We start from the raw sequence: 16,999 nt of genomic DNA on the forward strand, positions 1-16,999 counted from the left end.
AAAACGTTTCCGTTCGTATGTACATCCCACACAGTTTTATGTGTAGGCTCGTGTGTGAAAGGTGTAACTATCACGCAGGCTCTGCCTTGGTTAACTGTTTGCTTTTATCAACTACGTCACACACGATTTGATGAAGAAAACTGTGTGGCATTGGGCTATCCATCACAAGCGCTTTTACTGCTAGAACCATTTGCATAGTTCCATGGCACATTTAGCAGGTTTATTAGTTTACAATTCATAATTCTAGTATTATGCAAATTCACATTTCATATCGAATAGGTGTTTGCCAATTACATATCAGGCACATAAATATATTATAACATCACAGTATGATAGCTACATGAAAACAACATAGTACAACACATAGCTAGTTCAACTTCATAAGAACAATACATTCATTTCCCTAATCGAGATCATCCAGGCTCGTCTTATCCACCTCTACTTTCAGTTCAGTAAGAACCTGTTTTTCACTGGCCAACTAGGAAAGTGCCTCCTCCTTCGCCGACACCATCTTAGCAAAGTCTGATTTAAAAAATTTGAGCTCATTCTCCACGTTCCTCTTTTTATCCCGCATCTTCAAATATTCTTCAGCGTTGACAGCACTTTCTCTAAGCCTACCTCTGTTCTCTTCCTCATACATGCTCCAGAGCTTTGCTAGGCACATCTTCAAAGACTGTGGCCTATCTTGATCAACCCACTCCAAGTAAGAACACATTCGTTCATCCTATAATATTTAAAACTAGATCAGTAACAATTGTATGGGAAATGGGTTTATGGCAACATAGAAAATCACCAATGCTTATTTCGAAAAACTGAAGAAACATGTTAATTATGACATATCTTCTCAAAAGGATCAATGTGCAAATGAATTAATTGCTACTGAGACAACAACCAAATTCTGGAACATCAGAAGCTATAATTAACTACAACAACGCTATAAGTTCTTACTCATATACAATAAATGACAAATTGAACATTTTATGAGGAAGGTAAATATAACTGCAACAACATAGTGACAGTGTTTGGATGACAGCAAATTGATGCTAACAGGTGTGTACCTGCACAAATTTAGTAACATAGAACTAATAGCACTAAGGCCGTCCACTATGTATGCCAACATTGGTGTAAAGGAAACTGTTGCTACATCTCGCACCGTTCCCCTGCACTAGCGAGCCGATGCAGCGGAAAAAAATCAGGGACCCGGACTCCGGAGCGCCTAGTTGCTCCGATGCCCAGTTCCTTTATGCCATAAAGATTTAGTATTTTGCTGTTTGGCTGCACGGATGTGTGGACCAAAGTTGGCTGCACAAACTGCTGAAGCGGTGCCAAATAATTTTCTAATGGCACCGCTGATGAGATGGCAACAATTTTAGATGCTAGCTACAAACTTTGACAGTGTCTTAGGATGCGTTTGGTTGAAGGTGTGGTATGAATGGGTTGGGACCGTGACACTGTCTGAATCACATCTAACAAATGATTTGTAACAACGAAAGAGGGTCTAACCTTCTTTGCACAAGCCTGAAACTTCCTCCCACTGTCCACAGATTCAAACGCAACTAGCTTCACGCATGGAGATTGATGGTGACAACGAGCAGATAGATCTTTAGCCACCCCGCTCCATTCGTTGCCGCTGATGGTCCTAGGGAGCTACAAGAGGAAGAAATGACTCAAATCGACCGCCGGGTAAAAATCCTTCATTCCAAGTCATGGCCCGAGAGAGAGAAGAGAGGCATACCTGGGTGGTGAAGGAGTCGTAGCCGGAGGAGGAACTGCTAGAGAGGTCTTTTAAGAAGACCATGGCGACCCCGGCGGTAGGATGCGAGACGGCGAGAGCGAGGAAGCAAGCGAGGAAGCGGCTATAGCTTAGGAAGGAAGGAAGGAGGAAACAGGGGAAATGTGACTTCTGGTCAGGGAGAAAAGGGGGTGGGGGATGGGGGAGGGGGCAGGGGTAGATATTTTGGCGGTAGGCCAAAAATTTTGAAATGTGGAGGGAAACTTTGCGCGTGGTGCCGCCGGACCAATCACTTTGAACAATTGTGTGCATCACAAACGATTCTTCTGCTTTACGCACATGGGATGAGTTTGATAATTCAAATTTTGGTGGAAATTTCCCCGGGTACGTCATTGCATATTTTAACATCGCTTGCTAATTTGGGCACACAAAAGAGCGTACAGCAGACAGACCACACTTACTGAATCGAGCAATTTTAGTAATTAATTAGAGCCAGTTGACCTAAACATTGCTCTAAAAAAGACCAACATTAAAAACAAAGCCTAAGTACGCATAATTTTAACAAATCCATCGCCGCGCCGGCCTATGCATCGCCGGTGTGAGATGTGACGTCGATGACTTGTCCTGGCGACATGCCGCCGTTGGTGGACTCCGCGTCCCCCCTGCTGAAGTCGACCGCGTCCTCGTCCTCATCCTCGGCGCTGCCCTCAAGGTTGTAGTACTCGTAGTAGTGGTTGCGCGAGAGCTCGCATTGGTACTCCACTGCTAATTCCTCGATCGACAGACTCTTCTCTACCTCGACATCGGCCATGCGCAACTCCTCCTCCCGGTGCTCCTTGATCTCCGCCGCCTCCTGCATCTCCATCTCTCGCTCCGCGACCTCATGAGGAAGCAGGTGCTCCATGGCCACTGCCGCCTTTTCGAACGTGGGTCGCATGCTGGATTCCGAGGTGGCCTGGAATATCTTGGCATGTACATCCTCGATCTTGGCCTGGATGGCCTCGACCCAGGCCAGGGCGACATCAGCGACACAGACGGTAGCTCGAGCGCTCTTGGTGTTTGGAGCCGACGTTGCAGCAGCAACTGCAGCCATCTCGGCTGCTGCAGCTGCCCTGTTGGCTGCCGTAGACGCCCTCTTGGCGGAAGCGGCCGCGCTCAATGCGGATGCGGTGGCACTCTCGACGTAGGCGGCCGTGCTCTCGGCGCTCGGGGGGACGCGGCCATCGTACGGGCCTTCACGAAGCATTTCCATGGTGTCATCTTTGCAAGAAGGGGGTGCGGGAATGGGGATCGGGATTCGTGGATTCGTGGGTTGCCGACAATGGAGCAGACGAGCCGGCGAAGCATAAGGAGGAAGACTTAAATAGACCCAGATATTTTCATCGCAAATGGTTCCTACAAAACAACTGTGGGTGATGTTGTAGATATTTTTTATCAGCTTTGAAAGACGAATTTGGAGTAAAGTGGCAACAGATGGTGTTTTAAATGTATGAGAATATTTGTAGTACTAATACAATTGTCATGTCAAATTTTGGAAAAAATTCAGGGGTCATTTGACCTTTTAAGACATTTAAGTGATTTTCTAGCCATTTAATGACCGTAATTGAAATTTGAACTACATGTACATGCAACAGCTAACCATAACAGTTTGAAAAGTCATATTTTGTGTACTTGTGTGCGATTTAATTCCATGTGCAGTAAATTGGAAGGAATTTTCAAACATATTGGTCTAACGGCTATGACACAATTAAGCATGGAGTGCCATGGCATTTGAATCCCAAAAAATTAAAAAAATATCAGAAACACATGAATCCTTGGTTGATGCAATGTCATGTCACCAAGATGATGTGGTAAAAAATTTGCCAGGTGTGACGAAAGTTTGGACACACAACCCTCACAAACCGGAGCAACTCACTAGAAGGCTCGTGGTTCCGAGAGGGAACAATGCATGTTTGATGATGAACGGGAGATAGCTTCCTCTTACGGCCTTCAAATTTTTTCTACATGTAATGTGCACTAATAAAACTGTCATGTGAAAATTTGGAAAATTTCAGGGGTCATTTGACTTTTGAAGACATGTAAGTGATTTTCTAGCCATTTAATGACCATAATTCAAATTTGAACTACATCTACATGCAACGGCTAGCCATAATAGTTTGAAAAATCATATTTGTGTACTTGTGTGCGAGTTAATTTCATGTGCAATAAATTAGAAGGAATTTTCAAACATATTGGTCTCACGACATGGACACATGCATATGTATGCGTGGAGTGCCATGGCATTTTAATTCCAAAAATTAAAAAATGATCAGAAAAACATGAAACCTTGCTTGATGTAATGTCATGCCACCAAGATGATGTGGTAAAAAATTTGGCATGTTTGACGAAAGTTTGGACACACGCCCCTCACAAACCGGAGCAACTCACTAGAAGGCTCGTGGTTCCGAGAGGGAACAATGCATGTTTGATGACGAACACGAGATAGCTTCCTCTTACGGCCTTCAATTTTTTTCTATGTTTAACGTGCACTACTACAACTACCATGTGAAAATTTGGAAACTTCTAGGGGTCATTTGACCTTTTAAAGACATTTAAGTGATTTTCTAGCCATTTAATGACCGTAATTTAGTTTTGAACTACATCTACATGCAACGGCTAACCATAACGGTGTGAAAAATCATATTTGTGTACTTGTGTGTGAGTTAATTCCATGTGCAGTAAATTACAAGGAATTTTCAAACATATTGGTCTCACAGCATGGACACATGCATGGAGTGCCATGGCATTTTAATTCCAAAAAATTAAAAAATGATCAGAAAAACAAGAAACATTGCTTGATGTAATGTCATGCCACCAAGATGATGTGGTAAAAAAATTGGCATGCTTGACGAAAGTTTGGACACACACCCCTCACAAACCGGAGCCTCACTAGAAGGCTCGTGGTTCCGAGAGGGAACAATGCATGTTTGATGATGAACGGGAGATAGCTTCCTCTTACGGCCTTCAAATTTTTTCTATGTTTAACGTGCACTACTACAACTGTCATTTGAAAATTTGGAAAATTCTTGGGGTCATTTGACCTTTTAAAGACATTTAAGTGATTATCTAGGCATTTAATGACCGTAATTCAAATTTGAACTACATCTACATGCAACGGCTAACCATAACAGTTTGAAAAATCATATTTGTGTACTTATGTGCGAGTTAACTCCATGTGCAGTAAATTAGAAGGAATTTTCAAACATATTGGTCCCACGGCATGGACACATGCATGGAGTGCCATGGCATTTTGATTCCAAAAAAAAAGATCAGAAAAATAAGAAGCCTTGCTTGATGTAATGTCACGCCACCAAGATGATGTGGTAAAAAAATTGGCCTGTTTGACGAAAGTTTGGACACACCCCCTCACAAACCGGAGCAACTCACTAGAAGGCTCGTGGTTTGGAGAGGGAACAATGCATGTTTGATGACGAATGGGAGATAGCTTCCTCTTACGTCCTTCAATTTTTTTTCTACATTTAACATGCACTAATACAACTATCATGTGAAAATTCAGAAAATTTCAGGGGTCATTTTACCTTTTAAAGACATTTAAGTGATTTTCTAGCCATTTAATGACCGTAATTCAAATTTGAACTTCATCTACATGCAACGGCTAACCATAACAGTTTGAAAAATCATATTTGTGTACTTGTGTGCGAGTTAATTCCATGTGGAGTAAATTAGAAGGAATTTTCAAACATATTGGTCTCACGGCATGGACGTACATGCATGGAGTGCCATGGCATTTTAATTCCAAAAACTTAAAAAATGATCAGAAAAACAAGAAACATTGCTTGATGTAATGTCATGCCACCAAGATGATGTGGTAAAAAAATTGGCCTCTTTGACGAAAGTTTGGACACACACCCCTCACAAACCGGAGCAACTCACAAACTGGAGAAAGTTTGACCTTTTAAAGACATTTAAGTGATGTTCTAGACATTTAATGATCGTAATTCAAATTTGAACTACATCTACATGCAACGGCTAACCATAACGGTTTGAAAAATCATATTTTTGTCTACTTGTGTGTGAGTTAAAATATCATCAGCCGATGTAAATATCTGGTGTTCAAAAAAGAAAATGTAAAGATCTGGCAAGACAACCGGCCCCCAAATGATTGGCACTCTTATCTCGCGGCTCGAGGTTTGGTAGGTGAGTCGCGGGGGTCATTAATCAGACACGGTTCTGTATTGGAAACCGTCAGCTATTATGTTCACACATGGATTTTACTGCGGGAATCATGTGTAATTCAAACTACAGTAATCGTAAATTCCGGCGACCGGCGTGTGTATTGTTCCCGTCAATCTAGATTCCGGCCGCCAATAAATACTACCTTACTCACGTCGTCTGATAACCCACAAGTATAGGGGATCGCAACATTTTTCGAGGGTAGAGTATTCAACCCAAATTTATTAATTCGACACAAGGGGAGCCAAAGAATATTCTCAAGTATTAGCAGTTGAGTTGTCAATTCAACCACACCTGGATAACTTAATATCTGCAGCAAAGTAGTATGGAAGTAACGGTCACGGTGGCAAAAGTAACAGTAGCAGTTTTGTAGTAATTGTAACAGTGGCAACGGAAAAGTAACTAAGCAAAGATCAATATGTGAAAAGCTCGTAGGCATTGGATCAGTGATGGATAATTATGTCGGATGCGATTCCTCATGCAATAGTTATAACATAGGGTGAAACAGAACTAGCTCCAGTTCATCAATGTAATGTAGGCATGTATTCCGAATATAGTCATACGTGCTTATGAAAAAGAACTTGCATGACATCTTTTGTCCTACCATCCCGTGGTAGCGGGGTCCTATTGGAAACTAAGGGATATTAAGGCCTCCTTTTAATAGAGTACCGGACCAAAGCATTAACACTTAGTGAATACACGAACTCCTGAAAGTATGGTCATCACCGGTAAGTATCCCGATTATTGTCACATAGGGGTTAACGGATCATAACACATAATAGGTGACTATAGACTTGCAAGATAGGATCAAGAACTCACATATATTCATGAAGGTTCAGATCTGAAATCATTGCACTCGGGCCCTAGTGACAAGCATTAAGCATAGCAAAGTCATAGCAACAACAATCTCAGAACATAGTGGATACTAGGTATCAAACCATAACAAAACTAACTCGATTACATGGTAAATCTCATCCAACCCATCACCGTCCAACAAGCCTACGATGGAATTACTCACGCACGGCGGTGAGCATCATGAAATTGGTGATGGAGGAAGGTTGATGGTGACAACGGCAACAAATTCCCCTCTCCGGAGCCCCGAACGGACTCCAGATCAGCCCTCCCGAGAGAGATTAGGGCTTGGCGGCGGCTCCGTATCGTAAAACGCGATGAATCCTTTTCTCTGATTTTTTCTCCCCGAACGAGAATATATAGAGTTGGAGTTCAGGTTGGTGGAGCACCAGTGGGCCCATGAGGCAGAGGGGCGTGCCCCCCACCCTCGTGGACAGGTTGTGGGCCCCTGGCCTTGATTCTTTCGCCATTATTTTTTATTAATTCCAAAAAATTCTCCGTGAAGTTTCAGGTCATTCCAAGAACTTTTATTTCTGCACAAAAATAATACCATGGCAGTTCTGCTGAAAACACCGTCAGTCCGGGTTAGTTCCATTCAAATCATACAAGTTAGAGTCCAAAACAAGGGCAAAAGTGTTTGGAAAAGTAGATACGATGGAGACGTATCAACTCCCCCAAGCTTAAACCTTTGCCTGTCCTCAAGCAATTCAGTTGACAAACTGAAAGTGATAAAGAAAAACTTTTGCAAACTCTGTTTGCTCTTGTTGTTGTAAATATGTAAAGCCAGCATTCAAGGTTTCAGCAAAGATTATGAACTAACCATATTCACAATAACATTTAGGTCTCATATTTACTCATATCAATGGCATAATCAACTAGCGAGCAATAATAATAAATCTCGGATGACAACACTTTCTCGAAACAATCATAATATGATATAATAAGATGGTATCTCGCTAGCCCTTTCTGAGACCGCGAAACATAAATGCAGAGCACCTTTGAAGATCAAGGACTGACTAAACATTGTAATTCATGGTAAAAGAGATCCAGTCATAGTCATACTCAATATAAGTTAATAATAATGGATGCAAAGGACATCGGTGCTCTCCAGTTGGTGCTTTTTAATGAGAGGGTGATGACTCAACATAAAAGTAAATAGATAGACCCTTCGCAGAGGGAAGCAGGGATTGGTAGAGGTGCCAGAGCTCGATTTTGAAATAGAGATGAATAATATTTTGAGCGGCATACTTTCATTGTCAACATAACAACCGAGAGATCTCGATATCTTCCATGCTACACACATTATAGGTGGTTCCCATGCAGAATGGTAAAGTTTATACTCCCCCACCACCAACAAGCATCAATCCATGGCTGGCTCGAAACAACGAGTGCCTCCAACTAGCAACAGCCCCGGGAGAGTTTTGTTTGCAATTATTTCGATTTGATTTGCTTAGAGCACGGCACTGGGCATCCCGGTGACCAGCCATTTTCTCGTGAGTGAGGAGCGGAGTCCACTCCTCTTGAGAATAACCCGCCTAGCATGGGAGATACAGACAACCCTAGTTGATACATGAGATATTCGAGCATGCAAAATAGAATTTCATTTGAAGGTTTAGAGTTTGGCACATACAAATTTACTTGGAACGGTAGGTAGATACCGCATATAGGAAGGTATAGTGGACTCATATGGAATAAGTTTGGGGTTTATGGAAGTGGATGCACAAGTAGTATTCCCGCTTAGTACAAATGAAGGCTAGAAAAAGACTGGGAAGTGACCAACTAGAGAGAGACAACAGTCATGAACATGCACTAAAATTAATAAACATTGAGTGCAAGCATGAGTAGGATATAATCCACCATGAACATAAATATCGTGGAGGCTATGTTGATTTTGTTTCAACTACATACATGAACATGTGACAAGTCAAGCCACTTAAATCATTCAAAGGAGGATACCACCCTATCATACCACATCACAACCATTTTAATAGCATGTTTGCACGCAAGGTAAACCATTATAAACTCCTAGCTAATTAAGCATGGCATAAGCAACTATAATCTCTAATTGTCATTGCAAACATGTTTCATTCATAATAGGCTGAATGAGGAACGATGAACTAATCATATTTACAAAAACAAGAGAGGTCGAGTTCATACCAGCTTTTCTCATCTCAATCAGTCCATCATATATCATCATTATTGCCTTTCTCTTGCACGACCGAACGGTGTGGATAATAATAATAGTGCATGTGCATTGGACTAAGCTAGAATCTGCAGGCATCTTAATACAAAGGAGAAGACAAGGTAACATGGGCTCCTGGTTAAATCAACAATAATGCATATAAGAGCCACTTCAACATTTTCATAATGGTCTTCTCCTCTTGACCCCCAAAGAAAAGAAAAGAAATAAAACTATTTACACGGGAAAGCTCCCAACAAGCAAAAGAAGAACAAGAAATCTTTTTGGGTTTTCTTTTAATTATTACTATTACAAGCATGGAAAGTAAACTAGCTAAAAGCTACAACTAAATTTTTTTGGTTTTTCTTAAGGTTATTCAAACACACAAGAAGAAGACTAGAAAAGAAAATAAACTAGCATGGAAATGAAAATTTTGCACAAAAATATTAGTGAGTAGGAGATACTGATTGAGCTGGTCGTGGAGGAAGTCGGTGAGGCCTGCATTCTCAGCCAAATAATAAAAATCATCATGAATCCCGGCTGCTCTCATGAACTCATCACAAGGCCATTCACACGGCAGAACCTCCACAGTGCGAGGGAGATTATATTTGGGCTTCTTATCCTCTTCACTTTGCTTATCCTTCGAGCTTCGGCTCGAAGAGCCCCTCAATAATCTCTTCATCATTTTCTGAAAATTTCTGAAATTTTTAGTAACTCAAAATAAAAGTGAACCAAACTCAACAAGATTGATAGCAACTACTCCCACAAGTGCCTAGAGACTATATCATGCATTAGAACTACTTGGAACCAACTAAATTTGACATGCAAGCTCAAGAACAGGGTCACCTAAGCAGAAAAATTTGCAATGAATAAAGCACTAGAACAGAAACTAATTGGACCATTGGAGGAGTCACATACCGAAGAACAATCCCCCAAAGCAGTTTTATGAGTGGAGCTTTGAGCAAGGAGATCGAAAATGGCAGCAAGATGAGCTAGAACTCGTGCTTGAGCTGGTTGGTGATTTTTTTGGGAGGAAGGAGTGTGTGGTTGCTGGAATAAGTGGAGGGGGTCACCAGGGGCCCACGAGGCAGGGGGCGCGCCCAGGGGGTGGGCGCGCCCTGGACCCTCGTGGCCAGGTGCTTGCTCCCCCTGATGTGTTCTCAGTGCCAGATATTCTCAAATATTCTAGAAAAAATCATATTTCATTTTCAGGGCATTTGGAGAACTTTTATTTTTGGGGTATTTTTTATTGCACGGATAATTCACAAAACAGACAGAATATGCTAATTTTGCTTTATTTAATCTAAATAACAGAAAGTAAAAGGAGGGTACAGAAGGTTGTTCTTTCTAACTTCATCCATCTCATGCTCATCAAAAGGAATCCACTAACAAGGTTGATCAAGTCTTGTTAACAAACTCTTTTGGAACCGGAGAAATTTCGAATAACACTAGGTTACGTCAACGGGGATATGCCATCCCCAACAATAAGAATATCATATTTCTTCTTGACAGTAGGAAGAGGAAATTCAAAACCTCCAATAGAAATAGTTGAAATTTTTCCAATAGAATTGATACTGTGGACTTGAGGTTGTTTCCTCGGAAAGTGTACCGTATGCTCATTACCATTAACATGAAAAGTGACATTGCCTTGTTGCAATTAATAACAGCCCCTGCAGTATTCAAAAAGGGTCTACCAAGGATAATCGACATACTATCATCCTCGGGAATACCAAGAATAACAAAGTCCGTTAAAATAGTAACGTTTGCAACCACAACAGGCACATCCTCACAAATACCGACAGGTATAGCAGTTGATTTATCAGCCATTTGCAAAGATATTTCAGTAGGTGTCAACTTATTCAAATCAAGTCTATGATATAAAGAGAGGCATGACACTAACACCGGCTCCAAGATCACATAAAGCAGTTCTAACATAGTTTCTTTTAATGGAGCATGGTATAGTTGGCACTCCTGGATCTCCAAGTTTCTTAGGTATTCCACCCTTAAAAGGATAATTAGTAAGCATGGTGGAAATTTCAGCTTCTGGTATCTTTCTTTTATTTGTGACAATATCTTTCATGTACTTAGCATAAGGATTTATTTTAAGCATATCAGTCAAACGCATATGCAAAAAGATAGGTCTAATCATTTCAACAAAGCACTCGAAATCCTCATCATCCTTTTTCTTGGATGGTTTAGGAGGAAAAGGCATGGGTTTCTGAACCCGTGGTTCTCTTTCTTTACCATGCTTCCTAGCAACGAAGTCTCTCTGATCATAACGTTGATTCCTTGATTGTGGGTTATCAGGATCAACAGCTGGTTCAATCTCTACATCATTGTCATTGCTAGGTTGAGCATCAACATGAACATCATCGCTAGGTTCATGTTCATCCCCTGATTATGTTTCAGCATCAGAAATAGAAATATCATTGGGATTCTTAGGTGTGTCTACAACAGGCTCACTAGAAGCATGCAAAGTCCTATCATTTTTCTTTTTCTTCCTTTTAGAAGGACAAGGTGTATCAACATTAGTTTTCTGAGAATCCTGCTCAATTCTCTTAGGGTGGCCCTCAGGATACAAAGGTTCCCGAGTCATTTTACCCCCTCTAGTCATAACTCTAACAGCATTATCATTTTTCTTGTTATTTAAGCACTTGCTCTACTTGAGTGGTAACCATAGAAGCATGTTCACTAATGAGTTTAATTTCACCTTTAACTCTAGACATATAATCACTCAAGTGTTCAATCATATAAGCATTTCATTTCAATTGTCTACCAACAAAGCATTAAAGTTTTCTTGTTTAACAATAAAATTATCAAACTCATCTAAGCATTGGCTAGCAGACTTATAACGAGGAATATCACCTTCATCAAATCTATAGAGAGAATTTACCTTTACTACCTGTGTCGGGTTATCAAGACCATGTATTTCTTCAATAGGTGGTAAATTTTTAACATCTTCAGCTTCAATACCTTTATCTTTCATAGATTTCTTTGCCTCTTGCATATCTTCAGGACTGAGAAATAGAATACCCCTTTTCTTCGGAGTTGGCTTAGGAGTTGGTTCAGGAAGTGTCCAATTATTTTCATTAGTCAACATATTATTCAATAGCAATTCAGCTTGATCAACTGTTCTTTCCCTGAAAACACAACCAGCACAACTATCCAGGTGGTCTATGGAAGCATCGGTTAGTCCATTATAAAAGATATCAAGTATTTGATTTTTCTTGAGAGGGTGATCAGGCAAAGCATTAAGTAATTGGAGAAGCCTCCCCCAAGCTTGTGGGAGACTCTCTTCTTCAATTTGCACAAAATTATATATTTCCCTTAAAGCAGCTTGTTTCTTATGAGCGGGGAAATATTTAACAGAGAAGTAATAAATCATATCCTCGGGACTATGCACACAACCAGGATCAAGAGAATTAAACCATGTTTTAGCATCACCCTTTAATGAGAACGGAAATAACTTGAGGATATAGTAGTAGCGAGTTTTCTCATCATTAGTGAACAGGGTGGCTATATCATATAATTTAGTAAGATGTGCCACAACAGTTTCAGATTCGTAGCCATATAAAGGATCAGATTCAACCAAAGTAATTATCTCAGGATCAACAGAGAAATCATAATCCTTATCAGTAACACAGATAGGTGAAGTAGCAAAAGCAGGGTCATATTTCATTCTAGCATTCAGAGATTTTTCTTTCAGCTTAGCTAATAATTTCTTAAGATCATTTCTATCATTGCAAGCAAGAAAGTCTCTAGCAGTTTCTTCATCCATAACATAACCCTCAGGCACAACAGGCAATTCATATCTAGGGGGAGAATCTTCATCATCACTTTCATCAATATTATCAGTTTCAATAATTTCATTCTCTCTAGCCCTAGCAAGTTGTTCATCAAGAAATTCACCCAATGGCACAGTAGTATCAAGCATAGAAGTAGTTCCATCATAAGTATCATGCATAGCAGAAGTGGCATCATCAATAACATGCGACATATCAGAATTAATGGCAGAAGCAGGTTTAGGTGTCGCAAGCTTACTCAAAACAGAAGGTGAATCAAGTGTAGAGCTAGATGGCAGTTCCTTACCTCCCCTCGTAGTTGAGGGAAAAATCTTAGTTCTTTCGTCTTTCAAGTTCCTCATAGTGACCAGCAGATATAAATCCCAAGTGACTCAAAGAATAGTGCTATGCTCCCCGGCAACAGCGCCAGAAAATAGTCTTGATAACCCACAAGTATATGGGATCGCAACAGTTTTCGAGGGTAGAGTATTCAACCCAAATTTATTGATTCGACACAAGGGGAGCCAAAGAATATTCTCAAGTATTAGCAATTGAGTTGTCAATTCAACCACACCTGGATAACTTAATATGTGCAGCAAAGTAGTATGGAAGTAACGGTAACGGTGGCAAAAGTAACAGTAGCAGTTTTGTAGTAATTGTAACAGTGGCAACGGAAAAGTAACTAAGCAAAGATCAATATGTGAAAAGCTCGTAGGCATTGGATCAGTGATGGATAATTATGTCGGATGCGATTCCTCATGCAATAATTATAACATAGGGTGACACAGAACTAGCTCCAGTTCATCAATGTAATGTAGGCATGTATTTCGAATATAGTCATACGTGCTTATGGAAAAGAACTTGCATGACATCTTTTGTCCCACCCTCCCGTGGCAGCGGGGTCCTATTGGAAACTAAGGGATATTAAGGCCTTCTTTTAATAGAGTACCGGACCAAAGCATTAACACTTAGTGAATACATGAACTCCTCAAACTATGGTCATCACCGGTAAGTATCCCGATTATTGTCACTTCGGGGTTAACGGATCATAACACATAATAGGTGACTACAGACTTGCAAGATAGGATCAAGAACTCACATATATTCATGAAAACATAATAGGTTCAGATCTGAAATCATGGCACTCGGGCCCTAGTGACAAGCATTAAGCATAGCAAAGTCATAGCAACATCAATTTCAGAACATAGTGGATACTAGGGATCAAACCCTAACAAAACTAACTTGATTACATGGTAAATCTCATCCAACCCATCACCGTCCAGCAAGCTTACGATGGAATTACTCACGCACGGCGGTGAGCATCATGAAATTGGTGATGGAGGAAGGTTGATGATGACGACGGCGACGGATTCCCCTCTCCGGAGCCCCGAACGGACTCCAGATCAGCCCTCCCGAGAGAGATTAGGGCTTGGCGGCGGCTCCGTATCGTAAAACGCGATGAAACCTTCTCTCTGATTTTTTTCTCCCCGAACGTGAATATATAGAGTTGGAGTTGAGGTCGGTGGAGCACCAGGGGGCCCACGAGGCAGGGGGCGCGCCCCCACCCTCATGGACAGGGTGTGGGCCCCTTGGCCTTGATTCTTTTGCCGGCATTTTTTATTAATTCCAAAAATATTCTCCGTGAAGTTTCAGGTCATTCCGAGAACTTTTATTTCTGCACAAAAATAATGCCATGGCAATTCTGCTGAAAACAGCGTCAGTCCTGGTTAGTTCCATTCAAATCATGCAAGTTAGAGTCCAAAACAAGGGAAAAAGTGTTTGGAAAAGTAGATACGATGGAGACGTATCATCATCCCGCCTGCATTCTTAGCTACATCCTCCCCTCACTCGCCCTATCTGTCTCTTTCTCTCTCTCTCTCTCTCACACACACACACACACACAAATCTCTGCCATGGCGCCGCCGGTATGCCCACGCTCTGACAAGGAGTCGTCGCCCCCGATGACGCTCACTTGAATAGCAGCGATGAGGACCCCTACGTGCCGCCGGACGAGGTTGCGCCGGACCCCCCAACTTTGGATTGGTTTTAGGGCCAGTACAATCTTTGTCTGTGGAAGTCGCTGCCGCCGGCTGAGAAAGCCAGGCAAGTGGCGTTCAAGAAGGAGATGGCGGAGGAGGAAGCCAGGTACTAGGCGGCCTGTGAAGCCCGTGATGCCGCCTGGAAAATGGAGGCGGCGGAGCTTTGGGGGCGGACACGTCGTCATGCGGAGGACGTGTACGAAGATGGGTACTTCGCGAGGAAGGTCAAAGCCGCTGGGCGCCTCGTCGCTACGTGGAGGTGGGCCAATAAGCTCCGGCGGCCATCGACGAGGAGCTCTGGTGGGCGCCCAACGAAATGGCAAGATCGTTCGCGCTCATCCGCCAGCAAGAGGCAGATCAATACATCAAGCGCTACGAGGCGGAGGAGGCGGAGTACTGTCTCCGCACTGGGAAGACGCCGCGCACCAGGAAGTTGCTGGTGAGGGGCTGCCGGAATACTGGCCCCAGGAGGGATTATTAGTTTTAGTATTGTTCGTTTTCAATTTTATGCATTGTACCTAGTAGTCAAGTATCATCACGTATATGTGATGATATTATATATATATTCTGTGATGAACTAATGAAAAATTAATATAGATATATATATATTATGAATTCCATTTTCTATCTGTTTTTGTATACTAATTTGAGTCTAGATGTTATCATCCACATATACAGAATGGAAAGCGTATATACACACATTGAAAGAGAACATATAAGAACGGAAAACAGAGTAGACACATTGAAACAGAGCCATAAACAGAGCAATACTATGATTGCTCTGAATACATAGCTATCCACGTCGAAACGACTCCACAAAATAAAACACGTCCATGAGACCATGACTAGCAGCCCTTGCCTATGGTAGCTCTTGGCTCTACCTAAACTCGTGCAGGCATTCGTCCAAGCGGTCGACATGCTCGCGGTACATCTAGAGCGCGATATCGAGCTCCAAGTTGGCTATTTCATCGGAGATCACCAGCTCGAGGATGCGACGGCCATGTTCCTCTACTGTGCCAAGGTGGACACCTGGGCCAAGGAGGCGGTCGAGCCTACCGACCAGCACGTTGGCATCGAGCGGGCCGCGGACAAGGCGAATGGCACGACCCATGCGAACGGCGCGGCAGGCGTCTAGTGCAAGTACGGCGTGGCCAGCCTCTCGTGCAAATACGATGTAGAGGGCCTCTGCCCACTCCTGGTGAGGAATGGGGGTACTGACGGGACGTGTACCGAGTTGCGATGCCCTGTCGTCAGCAGGCAAGTGCCGATGGATCCGCTCTTGCTGTGCGGCGCGCCGCTCCTCTCGCTCTGCGGTGCTCCAATGGTCTCGCCGCACGGCGAGCCGCAGCCTATCAGCGCGAACGCGCCTAGCTTGCTCTGCGGCGCGCCATCGATCATGTTGTGCAGCGAGCTGCAGCCTGTCGCCGCTGACATGCCTATCTTGATCTGCGGCGCTGAAGCGCCATGCACCAAGGGTCTGCTCAACCCTAGCGATGACACGCATCACGGCACCGTCCATCGTGTTGCCGGGGAGCGCCTCGGCCTCGACAAGCCGTGGCGCCTGCTCGTTTTCCTCATCGACGAGGTTGATGGCAGAGGCGGCGCTTTGGTTGGTTGGCATGCTTGAAAAAGGTGGATGTGCTAGAAAAAGGTGGATGTGCTACAGGCTGTGCTTGTTGCCTCCGTGCGTCGCGCGCTGCCTAGGTTTATGCGCAATATCGTTGGGTCGCGGGAAACCAGTAATGTTGGGGATATGACTAATGGATATGACCCTCCCAGGAGGGGCCGGGTTATCCCAATGACGGTTCATCTAAACAAAGCCCATGAGTATGTGAAGGTGGCGGTTCATGACGTAGGCTTGTTAAAGGGCCCAAACCAAGAGGCGGCTTAAGGCCCATGAGTATAAACCGCCATGTATATGTAAGCTTGTATTATAAGTCATGTAAGATAAGTCACCGAGCCGGACACGTTTGTATGAGCCGGCCGGGACTCTGTAGGCCGCAGAGCGTCAACCCGTGTATATAAGGGACGACCCGGGGCGGCTTAGGGCAAGAAACAACAGATCGAGAGCCAGGCAAAGCGTATTTGCTCCCTGGTAATCGAAACCCTAGCAATACCACCTCAAACTGGACTAGGCCTTTACCTTCACTGCAAGGGGCCGAACTAGTATAAACTCCTCGTG

The sequence above is a fragment of the Triticum aestivum genome, chromosome 5D, assembly GCF_018294505.1.
Source record: "Triticum aestivum cultivar Chinese Spring chromosome 5D, IWGSC CS RefSeq v2.1, whole genome shotgun sequence".
NCBI lineage: Eukaryota > Viridiplantae > Streptophyta > Magnoliopsida > Poales > Poaceae > Triticum > Triticum aestivum.